General features: G+C 39.1%; 1 protein-coding gene across 1 annotated transcript in view; it reads right to left on the bottom strand.

The window, feature by feature from the left end:
• The window catches only part of xpot (exportin, tRNA (nuclear export receptor for tRNAs)), an 89,546-nt gene extending 79,221 nt beyond the window's left edge, over positions 1 to 10,325 (bottom strand). The window contains exon 1 of the mRNA XM_028805073.2: positions 10,187 to 10,325. The gene's annotated coding sequence lies outside the window, so the exon portion shown is untranslated. The remainder of the gene's footprint in view (positions 1 to 10,186) is intronic.
• Between the last annotated feature and the right edge of the window lie 7,118 nt (positions 10,326 to 17,443).

Raw genomic sequence — 17,443 nt, 5'->3', positions numbered from 1 at the left:
TGAATAAGACTTTTGAGTGGGAAAGTGGGAGCCTATTGGATATTCAATTCACATTAGCACTACGGCAGGGCAAGATATGAACAAAAAAAGGAATGGCAGATGGGGTCACTTTAACAAAACCCTCAGCAATTCAGTAACAACACTTTTGCTCAGGACACAACCTGTGTCCTGAGTGTGTGCTGCAAGGGTTTCTGCACACTTTTTGCAATATGGACGCAGGTCCAAATATGAGCAAATATAAGAACGGCAGATGGGGTCACTTTAACAAAACCCTCAGTATGAGCAAATATGAAAACGGCAGAGGGAGTCACTTTAACAGGAACCACAGGATTTTTGCACACAGAACACACCTAATGCTTAAACAACTGTATATATACTGGTTTGCTATGTACTGAACAAGAAGAGAGCAGCTGTATGTTTAGCAGCATTACACAGACTGCACTGACATGGAGAACAGAGATGTCACTTCCTGACGCCCTTTTTCTGATATCTGACAGGCTGGTTCCACTAATCTTTTTTTATTTTATCAGTCCTCCTCTCGCCCACCCACCTCCCCATACCCTTTGCTTGTGAACTGCCGCTCCACTTCCGCTATTAGCATGTACAGTCCCCTCTTGCCCGTCCACCTCTCCATACTCCTTGCTACTGTATTAGGCTGCTCCGCCCCCGCTGTTACCATGTACACCCTGTGGTATAGCAGGTCCGCGGCTTTAAAAAAACAAATAAGGGCCAGGTTTTAAATCCGTATAGCCATGTCATTCTCCATGGGCACTATTGCACGACCGCAGGGAGTTAATGAGGTAGTTGGAGCGAGTCGCACCTGCACATGTGGGTGCAATCATTCTCAATTGCTTCATTGGCTTCCTGCGGCGTGTGATTTAGGTGCTATGCCCATGGAGGCGCGGGGGTATGTGTGTGTGTGTATGTATATATATATATATATATATATATATATATATATATATATATATACGGATCAACAGCAGAAAGGGGGATGGATATAGATTGATAGATTGATCAAGGAGAGGAGGAAGAATAAGGAGGTTAAAAAACATGAAAGAGCAGTCTTGGAATGTACGATCTGGCCACCTGTAAGGAGGAGACAGCATGAGCTGGGGCCCCGCGAAGGAGCATTTATTTGTAGCACTCTAGGGGCTAGTTCGTCCCACTGAATGTTCTGTTGGAGTGGGGTGAGCAAGGCAGGTGTCCTCCAGAGGGATTGGAGGAGCGACTGCGTGAGTGCGAAGGATGAAGGGAGGAGAGCCGACCTCAGACGGTCTGGCAATGATGTCCATAAGGAAGCCAAGACAGAGGGCGGCCGATAGGAGCTCGTGGCTGTTGGGTCTCCGCCAGCTGCGGGAGCAATGAGTGAGCCAGGGAGAATGAGAGACGGAGGTGGGCTGAGATCGTGATGAGAGAGATTGCATTTTAACTTCTGATTTTAACGGATTTATTTATTGATAATTGTTTTTATCCCCACTGAACACTTGTTTTTATGGATTATTTATTGAAACCAGATGCACTGCATTTTTTGTTTGGACACTGTGATTTTTGTTTTAATAAAAACACATTGGCACTTTTGGAAATATCCCCTGGCTTCATTTGAGAATTGTCCTCATTTGTCAGCTCATCTCGGTGACATTACCGACAGTGTCGGGTTCAGGACTCCTGTAAGGACGATGGGAGCGTGGAGCGGACCTGCATCGTCACACACACCCTCTTGAAAGCTCACCTCCCCATACTCTTTGCTTGTGAACTCCGCTCCGCCTCGTCCCCGCTATTAACTTTAGCAATGAGTGGCAACATCCCGGCCCATGCCTCTCCCCTCGCCACTTGCGATCCTGCTTCTAAAATATTTGCCCACCCACCCGCTCGTCCCTTGCCATCTCTGCAGATCATTAGATCTGCCTGTGTCTGTAGATCTGCAGCTGTCATCTCACAATGTCATGCAAGATGACAGCCAGGTGCTCAACTGAATTAGCCGGGCGGAACGTCCGAATAAAAGACGCTAGGGAGAACACTGGACTAGACAGACAAACATGCAAATAATATACAGAACAAGGGGTTAGCCATTTACTGATTATTTACAGTTCTAATTTATCTTGGAACAGAAAAAAATAGTTTTATTATATCAAGTCTTTAAATATGATGTTTGATGTTGTGTGGAATTGTTGCTGTTGTTCCTTTTACTCCAGGTTTTTTGCATTGGAGTGCACGCTTTTTGCTGCATGATCCATTGTCTGTGGTGCTCTGTGCTTTTTTCAGTAAGGCTCTTTGCAGTGTTGTCTGAAACTTCACAGGGAAAAGCATTACTCTTTCTGGAAAAGAGTTTAAATGCTGAAGTTTCCCTTCTTGGAGAAATGGTCGCTTCTCAGCCTTCAGGGCTGGACTCAGTGATTGGCTTGGCAGACTGAATCTCTGCTTTCAGGTCCATAAAGAAAAGAGACTTGTCAGTTTTCAGCTCCTTAAATAGGGGGCGGCTCACCAGCTTTTTAGTTTCACAGAGCTGGTTTCACAGGGTGGAAGAGGTCATTTTGGAGAGTTTGAGAGCAAAGCGTCCTGAGAGAGGAGTGCAGCTATCTTTGAGCAAACTTACAGGGTCTCATGGTTGGATTAAATTCACTTTCAGTTACAAAGTCAGTGCCTTCTCGCTGGAATGTTATTACGTCCTTTCTGTTTCACACCTTTTAGCCTGAAAGGGTCTCTGCAAAGAGGTAGGTTCAACTCTGATTAACACCTTTGTTATCAGTTGATGTACAGGATGGTAGTAATAGTTTAATCCCTTACTTTGAAATGTAAGTAGAGGTTTGGTGCAGGTAGATGTCTTAATCCCTATTGAATCTTCTATTTTTACAGGCCTGAAGTGCTACTAAAGTATGGCTTAATGGTCAATGCCACCTTTTCTTACAGGGTCAGGAAGTATACTTATTTAAACAGGAACTGGGTGTGAAATACAAAACGCTACAAAACTGTAAAGAGGCCAGAAGTAAATTAGTAAGTGGCTGGAATCTTTATCTCATACAAAATATGAGAAGAGTATGTAGTAGTGTAAACCTAGGACACTAGTTTTTCACAGTAGAAATTGGGACACTGAAATGAGAAAAAAGGACATTTAAATGCCCACTCGTGATCTTCTTATTCAAACCTTCTTGTTATCTTCTTCTACCATATGGTACAGATCCTTTAACTTTGTTGCTCCTCGTCCTTGGAACTCCATCCCTCAGCATTGATTCACTTCCCAACTTCAAATCAAGACTTAAAACTTACCTTTTCAAACCTGCCTATTCCCCTGATTTGGTTTTTTTGCACTTTATGACCATAGTTTCATAATGTTATTTTGTTTTAATTATATGTTTTTCCTTTACTTATTGTCATGAAAGGCACCTTTAAACAAAATGATTTTTATTATTATTACTACTACTACTACTACTGGCTGTGCAAAACAATCCATGTTAAACACATGGAAATAACTAAACAAGTCAGATTTTACTTTTGTGCTTGATCTTTCAATTCATTTAGGTTTGATCTATAACAAAGTTTATTTCAACTAGTGCTGTCACATACAAATTTGAAGGAAGAATATGTGAGATTTTACACAACCCTTAATATCTGAAATAAAATTCAAAGGTCTAAATCTTTCCACCCTGCTTTATGTTACTGCAGGCAACAATGTGTCATTTGGTGGAGGGCCAACCCATACTGGGAGATTTATAATCAGGCTCAGGTTGCAGCCATACTTTACATCACTAATGAGGAAGGAACAAGTGTGTACTTATACAAATAACAAAATAAAAAATATATACATATCAATAGACTCATTTTCTAAATCACAAAATGCCATGATGCTAACTACCACTGTGATGAAACTTTCAACGTATTCAAAGTACCAGAGTGTTCGAATTACACTACATACTGTGTGCATGCAGGACTTACTGATGCAGCTGTCCTAAACCCTGCACACCTCACCCCTTCATACTTCACAATACTGTATAAATTTTGCTTGCACTGCCTTTATCTCTCTGCCAGCTCATCTTCAAATATGTTCTATCTCCAAATAAACCTAAAATTCAAACAAATGTTTTTTTATGTTATTTGAGAGTTGTTTCTTTTTTTCCAAATAAAAATCAAAGCAATCAACACCATAAAAAGTAATTTATGTGATCAAGACATTTCAAAAGGAAGTACCAACTGTATAAATATTAAAATCAGCAAATTATCATAAAATTCATTATATCTGCCTTAATTCTAACCAAATTTTTGAGTGGTTATCTTGTATTGTCATCATTAAAAAATAAGGATGAGGGAATACTTAAAATCACAATGCCACCTTCTAAAACATTTACTTATTTTAATTCCAAAGCACAGTACATAAAGATGTTATTGTCTCAATTTATATATAAAAGACTACTTAGCGAAATGTCCTGCTCTCAGTGTCTGTGCATGTCTGACACTATTGATGCAAGTGCCAATTGTTGCTCCTTTCCAACAAAAAAAAAAAATCCCTTTTTTCGGGCAAATCTAACTGTTCTGGCAGTTCTAAGTAAGAACACTTTGCCATGATTAAGTCAATTCATGCATGAAGAGATTCACATTGTTGTGAAAGGCCGCGTTTTCAGTTTCAACATTATTAAAGCAATAGTATTTACAGTGCATCCGGAAAGTATTCACAGCGCATCACTTTTTCCACATTTTGTTATGTTACAGCCTTATTCCAAAATTGATTAAATTCATTTTTTTCCTCAGAATTCTACACACAATGCCCCATAATGACAATGTGAAAAACGTTTACTTGAGGTTTTTGCAAATTTATTAAAAATTAAAAAACTGAGAAATCACATGTACATAAGTATGCACAGCCTTTGCTCAATACTTTGTCGATGCACCTTTGGCAGCAATTACAGCCTCAAGTCTTTTTGAATATGATGCCACAAGCTTGGCACACCTACCCTTGGCCAGTTTCACCCATTCCTCTTTGCAGCACCTCTCAAGCTACATCAGGTTGGAAGGGAAGCGTCAGTGCACAGCCATTTTAAGATCTCTCCAGAGATGTTCAAATCGGATTCAAGTCTGGGCTCTGGCTGGGCCACTCAAGGACATTCACAGAGTTCTCCTGAAGCCACTCTTTTGATATCTTGGCTGTGTGCTTAGGGTCGTTGTCCTGCTGAAAGATGAACCGTCGCCCCAGTCTGAGGTCAAGAGCGCTCTGGAGCAGGTTTTCATCCAGGATGCCTCTGTACATTGCTGCAGTCATCCTTCCCTTTATCCTGACTAGTCTCCCAGTCCCTGCCGCTGAAAAACATCCCCGCAGCATGATGCTGCCACAACTTTGCTTCGATAGATAGAGATAGATAGATAGATAGATAGATAGATAGATAGATAGATAGATAGATAGATAGATAGATAGGACTTTATTAATCCCAGGGGGAAATTCACAAAATAATTTAAAAAAAAAAAAAAAAAAAAACCTTCTGCCCACTCCTCATGCAGCCCACGATAGCAGTGTCATCAGTGAACTTTTGGACGTGGCAGGACTACGAGTTGTATTGGAAGTCCGATGTATATAGGCTGAACAGGACCGGAGAAAGTACAGTCCCTTGTGGCGCTCCTGTGTTGCTGACCACAATGTCAGACGTGCAGTTCCCAAGACGCACATACTGAGATCTGTCTTTAAGGTAGACCACGATCCATGCCACTAGGTATGAATCTACTCCCATCTCTGTCACCTTGTCCCTAAGGAGCAGAGGTTGGATTGTGTTGAGGGCGCTAGAGAAGTCTAGAAACATAATTCTTACAGCACCAATGCCTCTGTCCAAGTCGGAGAGCGATCGATGTAGCATATAGATGATGGCATCCTCCGCTCCCACCTTCTCCTGATATGCAAACTGCAGAGGGTCGAGGGTGTGTTGAACCTGTGGTCCAGGTGGTGAAGCAGCAACCTCTCCATGGTCTTCATCACATGTGATGTCAGAGCAACAGGCCAGAAGTCATTCAGCTCACTAGGACGTGATACCTTTGGGACTGGGGTGATGCAAGATGTTTGGTCTGCAGGGATGGTATTGGCCTGGTGATGAGCGGTGTCTGGTTTCCTCCAAATGTGACGCCTGGCATTCACACCAAAGAGTTCAATCTTTGTCTCACCAGACCAGAGAATTTTCTTTCTCATGGTCTGAGAGTCCTTCAGGTGCCTTTTGGCAAACTCCAGGCGGGCTGCCATGTGCCTTTTACTAAGGAGTGGCATCCGTCTGGCCACTCTACCATACAGGCCTGATTGGTGGATTGCTGCAGAGATGGTTGTCCTTCTGGAAGGTTCTCCTCTCTCCACAGAGGACCTCTAGAGCTCTGACAGAGTGACCATCGGGTTTTTGGTCACCTCCCTGACTAAGGCCCTTCTCCCCTGATCGCTCAGTTTAGATGGCCGGCCAGCTCTAGGAAGAGTCCTGGTGGTTTCGAACTTCTTCCACTTACGGATGATGGAGGCCACTGTGCTCATTGGGACCTTCAAAGCAGCAGAAATATTTCTGTAACCTTCCCCAGATTTGTGCCTCAAGAAAATCCTGTCTCGGAGGTCTACAGACAATTCCTTTGACTTCATGCTTGGTTTCTGCTCTGACATGAACTGTCAACTGTGGGACCTTATATAGACAGGTGTGTGCCTTTCCAAATTATGTCCAATCAACTGAATTTACCACACGTGGACTCCAATTAAGCTGCAGAAACATCTCAAGGATGATCGGGGAAACAGGATGCACCTGAGCTCAATTTTGAGCTCCGTGGCAAAGGTTGTGAATACTTATGTACATGTGCTTTCTCATTTTTTTTATTTTTAATAAATTTGTAAAAAAACTCAAGTAAACTTTTTTCATATTGTCATTATGGGGTGTTGTGTGTAGAATTCTGAGGAAAAAAATGAATTTAATCAATTTTGGAATAAGGCTGTAACATAACAAAATGTGGAAAAAGTGATGCGCTGTGAATACTTTCCGGATGCACTGTACATATGTCACATTATGGAGCTGCACACCAGTGATAAGCATGCCACACTTTTCCAGATGCATCCCCACAAGCAATGAACTGTAAAACTACTGATAATACAAAAGAAAAAACACACACATACAGTACAAACATTTGTGTGCGTGTGTGAGAGAGAGAGAAAGAGAGAGACTTTATTAATCCCCAAGGGGAAATTCACATACTACAGCAGCAGCATACTGATAAAAAACAATATTAATTAAAGAGTGATAAAAACACAGTGCAAGTTAAAAAGTGCAAGGTGGAGAGTGCGAGGCAGGTATAACAGTCAATAACATTGTGTGTGTGTCTTTCTGCTTTTTGTTGGTAGTGGTGAATCAACTGAGTTAAGCAGTTAAAAACAACTGAAACAAGAAAGTAAACATAATATCCATCACTATTCTTCTCATTTTGGTGAATGTTTTATTTCCGCACCTCAATCACAGGTTAATTGACCTCATTCCAGTTAGTAGAGGATGTTTGCATAAACATTTCTTGAAGTGAATATGCACTCTATCCACAGCTGATTCCTGACCTGTGCCACATGATGCTGGAATGGACTTCCAACTCCCCACAAGTGGGTTTAAAAAACAGACTGACAGCCAATCTTAGGCTCTCATTTACTGTAACTCTGTGGTTCTTGCTTGAAAACGGATAGAAGCAGCATTTTCTTGGAGCAAAGCTATCACATAACAAGTCATACTGATAGTGCATCCAGAGTTGTTAATCTAATTCTGACAGCTTCCATGTTTGTACAAGAGAGGTGTCCTTGAGTAGCAACATGGACACTGAGATGCACTAAAGTTCCCTGAAGTTAATATTTAAGTCAAAAAAACAGCATTAGTCTTATTTAACTAATGTTGGGGCTTTATCCATGTTTATTTGAAATCTTCATAAAAACGTACTTTCTAAGAAACAAATGACATGATCTAAACTAAAATGAATATTTGATCCTGATTAGGACTGAGTATGCATAGTGGCTCCAATTCTTACACATTCTGCTTTATATACTGCCTTGATGCCAACACAGTTCAAGTCCATAAAAGACCTTTCATATTCCCACTACATAATAGTTAAGCGTTTAACACAATAAACCCATTTAAGCTCATCACCAAGCTGGACACTTCACTGCGCAGCTGGGACTAAACGTCTTAATTGGCAGACCCCCAGGTGGTTTGAGTGGGTGGCCACATTTCATCATCTCTCACCCTTAGTCCAGATGCTCCACAGGGCTGTGTTCAGATTCCTCTGCCATACTCCCTACGATTGTATGGCTGCACACAACTTCAATATCATTATCAAGTTTGCTGATGGCACAGCTGTGGTGCTAGTATAATTTGGATGGGACTTGGATGAAGTGCAGAGTCTGTTACATTGGTGTCAGGATGACAGTCTACTCCTGAATGTTAGCAAGACAAAGGACCTGATTGTGGACTCTGAGGGAAAACAGCAGTGATACTACCATTCTCTTAGAATTAGGTGGACTGTTTTAGATACACTGTGGTCCACACCACAGTAGACTTGACCAAGTCCAGCCACATCATATCACAATATCTTTACCACCTCTGGGATTTTAGGCTGCCCTCCCACTTACTAAAGATAGAATTTCTACATATTGACCAACAAAAGTATCCTGACAGCATGTACCAGGACTGCAAAGTTCTGCAGATAGTGGTCTGGATGGCTGAACACATCACTGGGTGGGCACTCTTCAATTTCGACAACATCTACACCAAGTGTTATCAGACCAGGGAAACACAAATTATCAGAGATACTAGCCATTCCACCAACAGCCTCTTCACAGTGCTGCAGTCAGTGAAGCATATCGCTGCCTAAAAAGCAGTTCAGAGAGAGGCCGAGGAGGAGCTTCTTTCCACAGTTCACACGGATTCCAAATGAAGCCAAGTGTCTTAACCTTCAAGAAATTAGTTCTCTTTTATTAAGGTATGCAAATTATTATCTGTTTTTTATCATTTTGATATAAGACTATTGCTGTCATTTAACAATGACTTCTATTAATAAAGTCGTGCACTACTGCTTATCATCCTTTTATATTCTACTTAATGTATAGTCTCTTGAGTTTGGCAACTAAACTTTTGACTGCCATTTTACTGTGCATATTAATTGTATATGACAAATAAAATTTGCTTTTATTTGAACCCTTATTATTCATTTAAGAGCACTTTAGTTATTTTTAACCACTTGATGGTGCTCCTATTTAATGAAAGGCATATTGTAACAAAATGCCTCAAACAAACAGAGAAGCTCAATTAAAATGATGTTTGAGAGGTTAAACATAGATGATAGGGATGGGCGTTACTGGAGTGCAGTCACACGTAAATAATGGCAATGCCTTCATCCGCAGCGTGTTGTCTACTAGTAACTTGTCATACATTATTTATGTTTGGCGCTCCTAAACAGTGAAGGCACGTAACTGAATGAGAACTTCATAAAAATATGGCATACAAAGGAAGACTCGCTTTCTGTCGGTCCCATTCAAGACGATTCTGCAGGTAAGTCGCTCGGATATGAACGGTGGTCGTGGATCGCGGCTCACTAGCACGTTTCATTTACGCGTGCATGGCAACAAGACAACTTTTAACGTGCACCAACATCTGCTTTCCGTTCAAATCTTACAGCAACAAGAGTATTTGTTGCGAATCAATTAAAACCACATCAATCGATTAAAAAAAATCACTTATAACACAACCGAGAATTTTTTTTCCCTTTACTTAAATTTGCTTTTAACGGAGCCGTGTTTCATCACTCCACCACGCAATACCGGTCCCTACCTCTGTAACCAGCAGCCTGAAGAATGAATCATCACCCTTCTCCTTATCATCACAAAAAAATCACTACAGTACTCTGCGGACTTGACGAATAATCTATTTATTTTATGGAACAAGGATTCAACCATTTGAGTTTCAGAACCTTAACGTTTGTTAGTAAACACCCGTTAACGCTTTTCCCTGGGAGACTCCGTGGCGGACTTCGACGAGAAGCCCAGCCCAGTAAGCGTGGCGCGCCAATACAGATGAGCAACCAACCCGCAGTGTCAGAGTATCTCCGCAGCAAGCATTACTTCTGTATCTTTACTTTAGGTAAATCAGCAACTGTCGGGTTATCTGGTCAACACAAATGAGACGATTTCGTGCATTTAAAAGAAACTCCAGTTTACCTTTCTGCGCACTTCATCTCTTCAAAATGCCCCCATTGCGTCCGGCCAGCGTGTCTCTCGCGCGGAACACGAAGACGGGAACAGTAGCTGTCTGTCGGAAAACGCTGACTCGCGCACCGACACGTGGGTTACGACCACAGGAAGTGAAACGTAGCACAGGCTTATCGAGCACATGGGCAGTATGCTCCTGCAACTGAGCGGTCGGATGGATTTCATTCTGAACTTTGGCTTTCGAAATCCCGCATTCTTTTGTTATGTCAATCAACTTATAGTTTTACGCAAGACAAAGCTCGCGGGACAAATTCATGAACTTGTAATTCAGAGTATCGAGGTTTTGATAAAATAGTGCATGGGAATACACCGCGCTTGGTCCTAAAAAATAACCTACTTTGGAATATAATTACATTTTGAATACACGTTTACGTCCCCTTTATAACAGGAATCGGTATTTTTGGGGTAAAGATGTTTATTAGTAGCACGGAACCCCGCATAGGACGTGGGTAGAAAAACAAGGGAACGACTTCCAACTCTTCTTTTTTTATTGGCAGTTGTTACACTCTGGTGCATTACTGCCATCTTCTGTACAATTTCCAATTGTTAGTAACCTTTTTAACGTCTTCTTGATTTAGTTAACTTATGTGCACGTTTAAGTTAAAATGTTCCATCAATTTAGTTACTGTGTTTAATTAAAAAGTGCCTTGAGTTTATGCAGTTTGTGTGTTTAATTAAAACGGTCGGCCCTTCGATTCATTTCTACTTCCTGCATTTATATAATACGTTAGCTCGATTTAGTTAATCTGTGCTATTAAATAAAACATTCATTCGATTTAGTGTGTTTACTTTAAACATTCTCTCGATTTCGGAAATTCGTACATTTAAGTAAAACATTTCCTCGATTTCTTTAGTTTGTTTAATCAAAATGGTCAGTCGGTTTAGGTAATGTGTGCGTATTTTTTAATTGAAATATCCCCTTTGGTCATTCTTCAGTTTGATTAAAGCATTCCCTCGGTTTAGTTAATTCGTGGACTTGCATAAAAAGTTCCCTTGATTTAGTTTAATTAAAATGTTCCCTTGGTTTATGTAAGTCATGTATTTAATTAAAACATTCCCTCCGTTTAGCTAATTTGTGCACATTTTAATTAAGACGTTCCCTCAATTTATATAATTCAAACGGCCGCATAATTTAGTCCATGCATTTGCCGGTGTTCTGTGCAAAAGCAAACGAGCTCAATTGTCTTGTGAGAAAGTTAAATCAGAGCTGGCATTTGTACCTGTTGTCACTCAACACAACGTCTGAGGAGTTGTCAAAAGCAAGACTGTACAAAGATCACCATAACATCATTTTGAACACTCCCGCTGTAATAGTTAAGGTGATGGTGGGTCAAATGATGCTTTGGGACTCTCACACCTAATCCAAAATAATCTCCAGGATTTAGGCAATTTAGGAGAACAATAATTTGTGGACTACACAACACAGCAGCATAGGGTACAATATCAAAATTAGCTGCAAAATAAAATGGTATAGGTGATCATTTTAAAGGAAAGCCTTTGGGCTTTTCAAAACAATAAAAATCTAATGCACAGGGCCAGGTTGACCCTTTAGTGGCTGAAAAGTAGAAAAAAGAAGGTCCTGAAATGGCTTCTTACAGTTCGTCTACACCCTGCAATAGCCATGCAGTCTTCCAGCTCCTTGCAGCTGATCAGCAGTAAATCAGTTAACTTCTCTGAAGTTGGCATAGCGTTGAAGGTAGAATGAATTAGCCCCGAGAGTTGCTGCTCTTTGCTCAGATTGAGTCACTACAATACTGTCATTATTCATTCCCAAATCAAAAAAATACTTATCTTGGTGGTGCTATCCATTACGCTCTCCATGTACAATAATAAAGTACAGCAGTGTACAGACTGAAGTGTTAACAAAATCGTGAGAAACAATTGCAATATATAAACAACTTACATACATTTAGGGAAATTTTTAATTAAAATGTGAGCAAGAATTGTAAATTGTTACATTTTTTTTTTACCTCTCGGGGGACCCATAGTACAATTCCAGTCTGGCTTTTGAGCTGGTCATAATACAGAAACGGCACCAACCTGTGTTGTAAATGATATTCTAATACTCTGATGAAACATATTCCACAGAAATCATGTTGTTAGATTTACACACATTTGGCATCATTGACAGTTCTACTTTAGTGCACAGGATGGAAAATTACATTGGGCTCACAGGCAATGTGCACGGTGTTGGTTTAGTTATTTATCAAACCGATTCCAGTACATACAATGATGGAGTACTGTAAGCATATTTCTGTATTTAGAAGTTAAAAATGGTGTCTTGCAAGGGTCGGTATTGTAACCTTTACTGTTTCACTTTACATGCTACCATTGGGATCTATCATCAGAAAATGTAACATTAATTTCCACTTGTATGCAGATTACCCCTTATTATATGTGTATTTTAGACCAAATGACATTTCTCCGATGCTGTCCTTACTTAGTTGTGTCGTTGAGTTAGTGTATTGAGTGGATGTATGAGAACTACTTGACGGCAACAACTTTCTGTCACTTTGTAAGCTCAGTGAGAATCAACAATCATTTTACTGAATCTACACACAACCTAGGTGTTATCATTGACACTAACAGGTCACTTAAAACATACAACACTATCCAAAATATTTTTTCATCCCAAAAATATTGGAGAATTGACATTTTTCTAAATATGCAGATACTCAAAAATTAATTAATGCATTTATTTTTAGTTGGATCATCTGCCACAATGTGTTATTCAGTGGTGGTTCAAATTGTTCTTTATACTGCTTTCAGTTAATTCAAAATGCTGCTGCAAGAATTATTACATGAACCAGAAGATACAAATAAATAACTCCAGATCTCAAGTCCTTATATTGGCTCCCAGGGCTGATTTCTAAACCTTCCTTTTAACATATAAAGCCTTAAATGGCCAAGACCCTACTTACTTATGTGACAGTATCATTACTTACAAATCAGAGAGCACGTTGAGATCTCAAAATGCCTGCGTACTTAAGATTCCAAGGATTATTAAAATAACAGTGGGAGGTCAAGTTTTTAGGTACAGGGCCCCAAAGTTGTGGAATGATCTGTTTGCTTATATAAGAGATGCCCATTCAGTCTCAGCTTTTAAATCCAGGCTGAAGACTCACTACTTCAGTTTAGCATACCCTGACTAGAACTGCTGATTGGCTGTGCATAATACATTTATGTATATTAGTTATTTGAACAGAAATATAAGCATCATAATAAATATATACAGTATATCAATTTAGAATATAATGCAAGATGAAACACAGAAGTTATACATTACGGGAAAGCTTTCAATTTCTGCACACATTTGTAGAATCATTTACCAGGCTAAAATTCACGTAGAAAAAAATCTAAAATTAATCAATAAAGTAAGAAAAAAAGAAATCCAGCTCTTTGATATGATCCTCTAATTTGAAGCGTTATATTTTTATGATTTCCCCAACAGTTGGCAGTGTTCGAAAGAAAAGCAGGTTTTTAGCATTGTTAGTATTGATTTTACTTCCAACACTTTGCACAAAACAACCCCTCAGAGAAGCAGTAAACAACTGGGAAAGCCAGGCCCTGCTTTATTTGAAATGTCATACACAATTCTGATTTGCAGGAGATTCCATGCCATGATTTCGCGAATGCCAATATTTGACCCATCTCTACAGCAGGTACATTACATTGTGTTTATTTTTAAATGTAAAGTGCTTGTCATAAACATAAGTACACAACAGATAAAAAACATCTTACCAAGTATGATCTATTTGAAGTACTAAATGTTTAAATGTCCTAAAAGCATCTTATCACTGAGAAATGCGTGGGACTAGTTCACTTATTATGAGAAGTTTTAGAACGCTAATATTTACACTGAACTTGACATATTGCATACACAGTGATTAAAATGTAAACCTCAGGGAAAAATAGTTTGTCCTACTTATTATTATCAGAGTAAGCACATTCCTTGAACTGTTCACCTCAGGGGTCTGTTCTATTATCTCTTTAGGACATACTCTACACCAGTGTTTTCCAACCAAAGGTTTGCGGACCAGTAAAAGTCTACAATATTTTGTCCAGTCCGGAAAAATTAATAACTTCTCAGATCATGTTTTAGCCAGTGTGAACACTTTTCAGATAACATTTCAAACCAAAACTTGGATCTTCTATCTGATTCAAAAGGTTCTAAAACGCATTCTATAGAATCCCAACCTCTGTACATCATACAGACCAATTTCACTTTTTAAAAATTTTATTAATTTTATTGTAATCATTTCATACAAATAGATCAATTTATAACAAAAAAAAAAAAAATTGAAGACAAATCAAACCCCACCCCTGAGGAGGAGAGCTTAGCCAAAGGAGAATTGCTTAGGGCTTTTTAATAAGGCAACAATAAACAAAAGAAAGGAAGAAATATATATAGGTAAATAAAAAATGGAGTAGGGAAATAAATGTGGTAATAGTTAATTCTCTTATTCTAAAATAATATTGATTAGATCCTGCCAGGTTTTGAAAAAATTCTGTACAGATTCTGTAACTGAGAATTTGATTTTTTCCAATTTCAAATAATATAAAACATCGGTTTCCCACTGACTTATCAGAGGAGAGTTAGGATTCTTCCAATTTAACAAAATAAGTCTGCACGCCAAAAGTGTAGTGAATGCAATCACCGTTTGCTTGTCCTTCTCCACTTCAAGTCCATCTGGAAGAACACCAAACACAGCTGTTAATAGGTTAGGAGGGATTGTGACCCCAAGGCTGTCTGAAAGGCACTTAAAAATTTTGGTTGCAGCATTCACAGGTTGGATCTTGCCCTGGAAACATTTTGGACAGTTTTAAGCGAGACAGATTAGCTCGATATATAATTTTTAGTTGAATAATTCTATGCTTTGTGCATATGGTATTAAAAACTGGATATGTTTGCGAGGGTTGAAAGACCAATTGGTCTTTCAGACCAATTTCACTTCTAAATAATGATGTTAAGATACTCTCAAAAATCATACCTAAAAGGATGGAGAAAGTGCTGCCTTCGGTAATATCACAGGATCAAACTGGATTTATCAAGGGTCGACACTTATCCTCCAATCTTTGACGCCTGTTTAATGTAATATACTCACCAACAAAGTCAAACACCCCAGAAATATTATTATCATTGGACGCAGAAAAAGCATTTGACATGATTGAATGGAAATACCTTTTTACTACATTAGAGAAATTTGAGTTTGGCCCGAACATTTGTGCATGGATCAAACTACTGTATACCAATCCAGAAGCTTCAGTTTGTATTAACAATATTTGTTTAGACTACTTTAAATTAGAACATGGTACCAGACAAGGATGCTCCTTGTCACCACTGCTATTTGCAACCACCATTGAACCACTGGCGGTTCACTGTCAAAATGCAGATCAGATGAATGGGATTATTACAGAAGGACTGGAACAGAACATTTCTCTATATGCAGATGATATGGTACTGCATATATCAGACCCACAAAATTCTGTGCCTGCAGTCTTAACAGCACTTACAGAATTTCAAAACATCTTTGGTCTCAGAATTAATTTGAATAAAAGTGAGCTCTTTCCAGTGAATTCTCAAGCACACAATATTAGATTGGACACCTTCCCTTTTATTATTGCAGATCAGTTTAAATACCTAGGGGTAAACATCACAAGTAAACACAAAGCTGTTTATCAACAAAATTACACCGGCTATATGGAAAAAATTAAGCAAGACTTGCATAGATGGTCAACCCTTCATCTCACTCTAGCTGGAAGAATTAACGTTGTTAAGATGAATATTCTTCCTAAGCTTCTTTTTTTATTTCAAAACATTCCAGTATGCATCAATAAATCATTCTTTAAGCAATTAGATTCAACAATAACCTTATTTATTTGGAACTCAAAACATCCACGTTTTAAAAGAGCGACCCTACAAAGACCTAAGGCAGAAGGTGGCATGGCTCTACCTGACTTTCAGTTTTATTACTGGGCAGCAAACATACAAGCTATAAAAACCTGGACACAAATAGATGAACACACACAGGCCTGGTCCGCAATAGAAGTAAAATTCTGCAGTACTTCTTTATATTCCCTGCTTTGTGCCCCAACAAATGCAAGGTATTAACAATATACTAATAACCCAATTGTGCTTCACTCACTCAGAATATGGAACCAATGTAGAAAGCATTTTAAGATGGAGAAGCTTTTATCTGTGGCACCTCTGCAAGAGAACCACCTTTTTTTAACCCTCGCAAACATATGCAGTTTTTAATATCTGGAAAAGATTTGGGATTAAATTGCTCAGAGATCTTTATATAGACAACATCTTTGCATCCTACGAACAATTACATTCCAAATTTAACTTTCCAGCTACACATTTCTTTCACTATCTTCAAATTAGGAACTTTGTTAAACAGAACCTGCCCGATTTTCCTCATCTTGTACCCTCGTCCACGCTGGAAAAAATACTGCTCAATTTCAGAGACTTAGACACCATCTCTGCAATATATAAGATTACTTTACAGCCCCTCCCTTTCAAAGATCCAAGAGGACAATGGGAAAAAAAGATCTCTTAATCAATATATCAGAAAAGGAGTGGAAAACAGCAATGCAGAGACTTCACTTGAGCTCCATATGCACAAAGCATACAATTATACAACTCAAAATTATATATCGAGCACATCTGCCTCGCCTAAAACTGTCCAAAATGTTTCCAGGGCAAGATCCAACCTGCGAACGCTGCAATCAAGTGCCAGTCTCACTGGGTCACATGTTCTGGGCCTGCACCAAATTAACATCATTTTGGCCCAAAATTTTTAAGTGCCTTTCAGACAGCCTTGATGTCACAATCCCTCCTAACCCATTAACAGCTGTGTTTGGTGTTCTTCCAGATGGTTTTAAAGTGTAGAAGGACAAACAAGCTGTGACTGCATTCACTACACTTTTGGCACGCAGACTTATTTTGCTGAACTGGAAGAGTCCTAACACTCCTCTTTTAAGTCAGTGGGTAACTTATGTTTTATACTATTTGAAATTGGAAAATCTTCAAATATACAGTTAGAGGTTCTGTACAAAATTTTTTTAAAAAACTGGTAGGATAAAATCAATAACATTTTAGAATAAGCTCTTAAAGCACCAAGGAAGCAATTATCTCCGCATCTCTTTTTCCTCTCCATTCATCTCTACTGGCCTATTAAACTCATCAATTTAGGTATGTCT

This window comes from Erpetoichthys calabaricus, chromosome 1 (genome assembly GCF_900747795.2).
Source record: "Erpetoichthys calabaricus chromosome 1, fErpCal1.3, whole genome shotgun sequence".
Classification (NCBI taxonomy): Eukaryota; Metazoa; Chordata; class Cladistia; order Polypteriformes; family Polypteridae; genus Erpetoichthys; species Erpetoichthys calabaricus.
Note: the sequence above shows the minus strand (reverse complement) of the source record. Positions and strands in the feature narration are given on the sequence as shown.